The 8,017-nt window shown below is 39.4% G+C and overlaps 1 pseudogene; it reads left to right on the top strand.

The window, feature by feature from the left end:
• The first annotated feature begins 7,261 nt into the window (after positions 1-7,261).
• LOC115220083 lies at positions 7,262-7,380 on the top strand (annotated as a pseudogene).
• Positions 7,381-8,017: the final 637 nt, after the last annotated feature.

The raw sequence follows: 8,017 nt of genomic DNA, 5'->3' as shown, positions 1-8,017 counted from the left end.
ACCTTGCCCGGACTTGTGTCTAGGTGGGTAACTTTCTAGGTGCAATCCCATGGTCATTCATGACCGAAGGGGGTCTTTTATATATATATCCCTCTCTATCTTTCAGAGAGGTACAAGCACCTACACACACACATACGCGCGCGCATACACATATATATATCACCATCATCATCATCATCATTTTAACGTCCGCTGTCCATGCTGGCATGAGTGGATGGTTTGACTAAGGCTGATAAGCTAATATGCTGCACCAAACTCCAGTCTGATTTGGCATAGCTTCTATGGCTGTATGCCCTTCTTAATGCCAACAACTCTGAGAGTGTAATAAGTGCTTTTACATGTCACTGGCATGAGTGCCATGCAACTGGCACTAATGAAAAAGTACCACACCTTACTGGTTGAGGGAACCTGTGGAAGAGGTAGACCCAGGTGGTGAAGCACGACCTTCAAACATTAGGCCTCACCAAGGCAATGACTAGTGACTGAGACCTTTGGAAATATGCAGTGCGGGAGAAGACCCAGTAAGCCAAGTGAGACCATAACATCGTGGCCTATGCTAGGGGTGTAAACAACCCACTTATGTGTACCTTTCCTTCATTGGACACTAAACTCTGCTTGCAAAGACCTGTTGAGGCAAGTCAAAGTGAAATCAAATCAAATTCAATGACTGGCACCTGTGCCAGTGGAGCGCAAAGAGCACCATCCGAGCGTGATCGTTGCCAGAGCAGCTGACTGGCTTCCATGCTGGTGGCATGTGCAAAAACATTTGAGCGAGGTCGTTACCAGTGCTGCTGGACTGGCTCCTGTGCAGGTGGCACGTAGAAAACACCATTTAAACATGGCTGTTGCCAGTACCACCTGACTGGCCCTCGTCCCAGTGGCACATAAAAGCACCCACTACACTCTTGGAGTGATTGGCATTAAGAAGGGCATCCAGCTGTAGAAACTCTGCCAGATCAAGATTAGAGCTCATAAAGTGAGGTATTACTATGTGTGTGTGAGTGTATGTCTACAAATCTAATGGATGCCCCAAAAGATATTTTAAGATCCACAAAAATCAGAACTTAACTGCAGCTCTTGGTGGTCCAAATCGGATATGCAATCTATGTGGGTGTTTTTTCAATACAAAGTATGGTTTAAAAAGCCAAATCAAACGCCATGATGGATCTAAGGTGTAAGTGCAAGAGGTGGTCAAACTCTGCATGAGGAGTAGACAACCACCATATATATGATCAGCTTCTTTCAGAGTCTATCTACATAAGATACTTGCCTTATGTGCTGGGCAGTGGGACTGAGCCCAAGACCACATAGTTAGGAAGTAAACTTCTTAACCACACTGTCACACCAAACATTTTTCATTTTTTTCTTCCAGAAAGTGAGTGTTATTTCCTTATGATTAAAATGTATAGGAAAAGGCCTTTTATCATCATCATCGTTTAACATCCGCTTTCCATGCTAGCATGGGTTTAACATCCACTTTCCATGCTAGCATGCCCTTTCTAACACCAACCACTCTGAGAGTGTAGTGGGTGCTTCTATGTGTCACCGGCATGCGGGCCAGTCAGGCGGTACTGGCAATGGCCATGCTCATTTTCTTCAAATTTCACTTTTGATATTTTTTTGAAATTCGAAATATTTTGAAATTTACCAAGCTAGAAATAGTAATATTTATATTACCAAGAACTTAAGCTCACTTTAGATCCCACTGTCTAAGTGTTTAACGCTTTTGTTACCATATTTCTGTTGAGATACACTGCTTTTGTTTCGATTAATTTTTAAAATAATGAAGAATTTAATAAAACAATTTTGTCATTTATTAGCTGGTAAACATAAATTAACTTGAAATTTTAATGAAGGTCTTAATTTAGATCACTCTAGAACAAAAAGTTTATATCATAGATCCAGTGGGGATTTTATGTTGATTGGTAACAGAAGCCTTCTGCATTCAAAATAGATGGCATCAAGAGGTTACAGTATCTGGCTGACACATTTTGCTATATCTGTAGCGAATTTATTTAGACAATAATGAAAACATGCTGTGTGGCAACATCTGCTAAAATGTATGAGTTATAGAAAGTATATTTTAATATGTCTATTGGGATCAAGGCAAATTCTGGACACTTCATTTCACCTGTTAGTACAGAAAAAAAAAAAATTTGAGACAGTGGTTCTCAACTATTTTTTGCCTATGGACTCCTTCGATTACTATTTTATTCTGGTGGACCTCATAGCCTCTCAATATTTAAAAACTAGTTTTTCCTTTCAAATTTCCCATTTGGTTTTTCAAATATTAACTTGTGGAAGTTGAACTATGTAAAACATTAGAGAAAGAAACCCAGCTGGGTTTTTTTTCCAATAAATATATCTAAATTAAAATTTTTTCATGGATCTTTAATATACTACTGTGTGTACTCAATTTACTATTTTGCTTGTGTGAAACTCCCTCCCCAGTTAGAGTGTTGGGCTCACAATCATGAGGTGGTGAGTTCAATTCTCTAACCAGGCTGTGTGTTGTGTTCTTGAGCAAGACACTTTATTTCTCGTTGCTCCAGTTCACTCAGCTGTAGAAATGAGTTACGATGTCACTGGTGCCAAGCAATATCTGGCCTTTGCTTTTCCCTTGGATAACATTTGTGATGTGGAGAGGAGAAGCTGGTATGCTAGGGCGACTGCTCATCATCATCATCATTGTTCGACCGTGGTCAAGACAATGGAATTTACCATGCTACGCCAGACTTCACGGTCCATCATGGTATTACGGAGGTCCTGTTGCTGGATGCCTGTATCCCTGGAGATTACATCAGGGTAGGAGAGAAATGAGCTTTGATGAATACTTACACACACACACAAAATTCTCCTCTAACTATTTGCAAAGTCTCACTTTGAAAGTGAGATCTCAGTATATGGATTGCACCATTTATCAGCATCTTGTTTTCTTAAAACCTACCAGAGCTTTATAAGCTGTCAAAGGGCTTCTCCTAAACAATAAATGCTCAGTAGAGAAGCTTACTCTTAGCTAGAAACTTCTTGCATGAAGAAGAAGGAACCATTAGCATCCCTTTCTGGTACTTATCTGTTCTGCATTTCATCTAAGCTGATTGTCTTCCTAATCTACAGTGTTAAACCTCTTTCACAACTTGGGCTATCAATAATGTGTGTGTGTGTGCATGTGTGTATTTATCTATTCATATGCCATATTTTAATGTGTATAAGGAACCCTTTTTTGTCAAAAATTAGGTTAAAAATATATGGGAGTTTCTTATACATGGATAGTATTATAATCCCTTACAAAACCTTTTTTCCAAATTTTAAGTCCCAAAAATTAGGGAGTTCTTTATACACATTAAAATACGGTATATCATCATCATCATCACTATCATCATCATCACCATCCTCATCACCATTATCATCATCTAACATTCACTTTTCCATGCTAGCATGGGTCAGATGGAAGTTGTTGAGGTGGATTTTCTATGGTTGGATAACCTTCTTATCATCAACTCTCACCTGTTTCCAAGGGAATATTTCCCTAAGGCCAGATGTTTTGTACAGAATATTGGAAATAAAGAACACTGCTTGCATGGCAGTGACACTCACAACTATCATGTGATGGCAAGGCAGAGAAGCTGTAACACACAAACATATATATAATGGGCTTCTTTCAGTTTCCTTGTATCAAACCCACTGACAAAGCTTAGGTCAATCGGAGGTGATAATAGAAAGCACTTATCCAAAGTGCCATGAAGTGGGACTGAACCTGAAACTATGCAGTTGGAAAGAGAATTTCTTACTTCACAACCTGTATATGTATATAGGCACAGGCATGGTTGTATAGCTAAGTAGTTCATTTTCCAACCATGTGGTTCAGTCCCACTGTGTAGCACTAGATTTAACTACTCTTTCTAGCAGATTGAGTGACCATATATAGGCTTCCCTATTAGTGTATCTGACTGAGTATGTGTGGCATATTTCTAATTATTTTTCTATGTTTTCGTATCACAAATATCATATGCATATGTGAACAGGTCAAACTCTTTCAAAACCTCTCTATGTACAGCTAAACTCTCATACATTGGCAATTACAAGATATCAAGGTTGAAGTGGCAAACTCTTTGTAGATTTAAGAAAAGTTTGCTAACATTTGCTTTTGGATGTTCTTGAATTCATTCACAGTTATAAGTATTTCACTTGACAGACTTTTGTCACCCAATGCCCTTGGGAAAAATAATGAAAATCATATCTTTCACCTTACCTCTAGAAGACTTAGACTGAACTGCCCTTTGTTGGATGCTTCTGATGACTGATAGAGAATAGCTTATCAGAGCAGTGAGTACAACAACTGGATATTTTGTGTCTGATTTCATGAATTTTATCTGTATGTGAAATACATAAATAATCTATTCTCCTTCAAGTACTCCAGCCTTGTACCACAGGTTTTTTTTTCTTTTGTGTGTGTGTGGCATAGAGTTTTAGGTTCACAACACGTCCTTTTTTATTTGAAGATGCTATGGTATGATTTGAGGGGGATTTGGCTGCCAATTCTGGCATGTTGAGTGACCAATTAGAGGGTTTCTCACTGGCTTGTATTTAAACAGTAGAAACAGACAGTTGTTGGATAGTTGAGATAATCATAATCTTTCTTTTGACATTAACATCATAAATTGGTTTGAACCAGGAACTGTGAATGTGTCATAGTAGCTTACTGCTTTATTTAAGGTGCACACTAACAAGTTCTTTGGGTCTTTGAGAAGTGTCTACTCTATTGCAAGAATTTAGAGCACATCAATGGTCTGAGGAAACTTCCTTTCATTAGTCGAGGAAATCCTGTGAAAAAATGGTTCAATAAGCTTAAAATAGAATATAAAATGTGCATTACAGTTTAGAGAGAGTCAGTGATTAGAGATGAGGCATTTCTCCTCAAAAGCTTAGTCATCTGACCCCTACTTCATCTCATATACTCACCATATGTTCACATACTATCCATTTCAACTTTTTGGTGCCCAAACTATTTGGCATTGCAAGTCATCTGACTGGTCAGAGCTTCAGTCTTCCAGTTTTATAGCAACTATCTTTGGTAGTACTAATGCTCCTGCCTTGACCCATTAAGCAAGGTGGGTGGCTAAAACCACCCTCTAATGCATGTCCTTCCATACCCCATACACAAGCAAAATTCACAGCCTTAAGTCGCCCAAGTAGTTCACTCATAGCCGTGTTGTTGCAGTTCAAGCAAAATACACAGCTTATCACATTGGAGAAAATCAGCCAATGATACAAAGTGGTCAGTTACCCAACACTTTAAATCCTGCAAAAACCATCATCCAAAGTGAGAGTGTCTGCAGTGTGTGTGTGTTTGTGTGTGTGTGTGCGTGTGTGTGTGTATGTGTGTGCATGCTCTCTCACTTCCAAGATTGCAGCTGATCCTTTTGGTTCCTTGCTTAAAAGACCTCTACCACCTTTGCAGCATCCAACTTATCTCTACTCTTCAGCCATAATGGTTCTAAAAGCAATATTCCAACAGAGAAAGCCAATACATTTACTGACCACTTTGCATTTTACTCTACACTTCATGCATTAGGTAGGCCTCTTCTAAAACTATTCCTTTCAAGTATGAAGCATACATATATTGTAGGTGTGAAAGCTCCTCTGGTTGTTTCAAACTAAGGAAGCGATTGATTCTGACAATGTCACTTCCATTATGTTTGAACAGCGTGCTCTAGAGTTATTCTTCATGCTGATCAAACTCTTCAATTTCTCTCTCTATCTCTCTGTGGGAAATATATTCTGATGTTTTAAAAAATGCTACAGTAAGTCTCATTTCCAAGGACAACCTGCTCTAATCCTATCAACGATTACCCTATACACTCACTTTCAGCACCATAAATATGATGGAAATAATGAGTAACAACACCCTTATCAATATCATGAGTCTTTTTACGTTCCAAAAGATCATCAGTATTGCTTTCAAAAAGACCCATTGAAGACCCACTCTCCTGTTTCACATACCAGTAAACTCTTTTCCTTGAGAAATTTAGGAAAACAGTGTTGTTGTTACTCTTGACCATGTTCAGCATGCAAATCTTGTAGAAAAATTGCTTACCTATGAGCTAGCTGTATTTGTCTCTCATCTTTTGGATTGCCATTCTTATATTAGATTGTACTAGCGTGGCATGTATTAACTGAGCACTCTCTGATCTCACACTATCAGCTACAGTGTTCACAAGGGATTGGTTGTGTTCCATAACACTCTTTCACCTATATGTCAACAACCTACTTGGCACCATCTCTTTCTGCAGCAAAGAATTGTCTGTGTGCAGTATAAATATCTCAAACAAAATTTATATTGGGTCTCTTAACAGATGCCTTGAAAACATGCCCAAATGGAATCATACCAGTTTTGTTTTTATCATTATCAAAAAGTGACAATCACTGCACATACCAAGAACATTTTGTTGGTCCCACCCTTTATGAGAGTATGTAACTAGAATCTTTAAAATTGTTTCAAATGTTAGGGCTCACCTTCTCTCCTGGTGAATATGCTTAACATAACAATGACTATCTTCTCCAGAGTCAGAAAATAAATACTTCATTTTCCAGGAATTGCATATCCTCTATGTGAGTGCAGTACTCATGATTGAATACTGCACCCCTATTTGGGTTAGTGCTATTATTACCCAAGAATATCTTCAAGAATGGACCCACATAATAAAGACCACTTGAATGATAAACATGAAGTTTCTCACCAATGCACACAAATCCCTAGCTCATAAATATGTCTGGCCATGAGGAATTGCAACCTTGATTGGAACTAGTTGGGAGGTGCCAACAAGAAGAGCATCTGGTCATAGAAAATCCCCAGCAAATTCTGTCGGCCCATGATGATGATGATGGTATACATACACTGACTTCCCCCACTCTCATGCATATGTATGTATGCATGTATGTATATAGCTCACTTGTTAATAGGTTCAGGATATTTAGGTACTCAATACATTTGAGAGTTATAAATAAATATTATATATACGCGCAATGGCCTAGAGGCGCAATGGCCTAGTGGTTAGGGCAGCGGACTCGCGGTCGCAGGATCGCGGTTTCGATTCTCAGACTGGGCGTTGTGTGTGTTTATTGAGCGAAAACACCTAAAAGCTCTACGAGGCTCCGGCAGGGGGTGGTGATCCCTGCTGTACTCTTTCACCACAATGGCGGTGCCCCAGCATGGCCACAGCTCAAGAGCTGAAACTGGAAAAAACAAAAAACAAACAAACAATATGGTCATATCATGTTGAAAGCATTGGTTCTCGTCCGGTCGCCGAAGTTCAGCAACGTTGAGCCTAGTTAGTACTTAGATGGGTGACCGCTTGGGAAACCTAGGTGCTGTAAGCGTCACACATTTTTTGTATGCGCAGGAGTGGCTGTGTGGTAAGTAGCATTATCATTCACCTCATTAATGTCCTTGTCCAGCCTGCAAGTTACCTTACTCTATGTACTGCCTTTCTGGCAAATTTGATAAAATAAAGTAGCTTGCTTACCAACCATATGGTTTCGTGTTCAGTCCCACTGCGTGGCACCTTGGACAAGTGTCTTCTACTATAGCCCCAGGCTGACCAAAGCCTTGTGAGTGGATTTGGTAGACAGAAACTGAAAGAAGCCCATCGTATCTATGTGTGTATGTATATATATATATATATATATATGTGTGTGTGTTTGTATTTGTCCCTCCACCCCCATCATCGCTTGACAACCGATGTTGGTGTGTTTACGTCCCCGTAACCTAGCGGTTCGGCAAAAGAGACCGATAGAATAAGTACTAAGCTTACAAAGAATAAGTCCTGGGGTCGAGTTCCTCGACTAAAGTCGGTGCTCCAGCATGGCCGCAGTCATATGACTGAAACAAGTAAAAGAGAAAAAAATGTGTGTATGTGTGTGTTGAGTGGGGCGCGCGTTTGTATGTTCGCACACGCACACATGCATACACTTTTTGTTTGCCTATATTTTTGAAATATAAATATCATAATCTTTT

This window comes from Octopus sinensis, linkage group LG15 (assembly GCF_006345805.1).
Source record: "Octopus sinensis linkage group LG15, ASM634580v1, whole genome shotgun sequence".
Taxonomy (NCBI): Eukaryota; Metazoa; Mollusca; class Cephalopoda; order Octopoda; family Octopodidae; genus Octopus; species Octopus sinensis.
The sequence above is the reverse complement of the archived record's forward strand: the minus strand, read 5'-3'. Positions and strand labels throughout refer to the sequence as shown.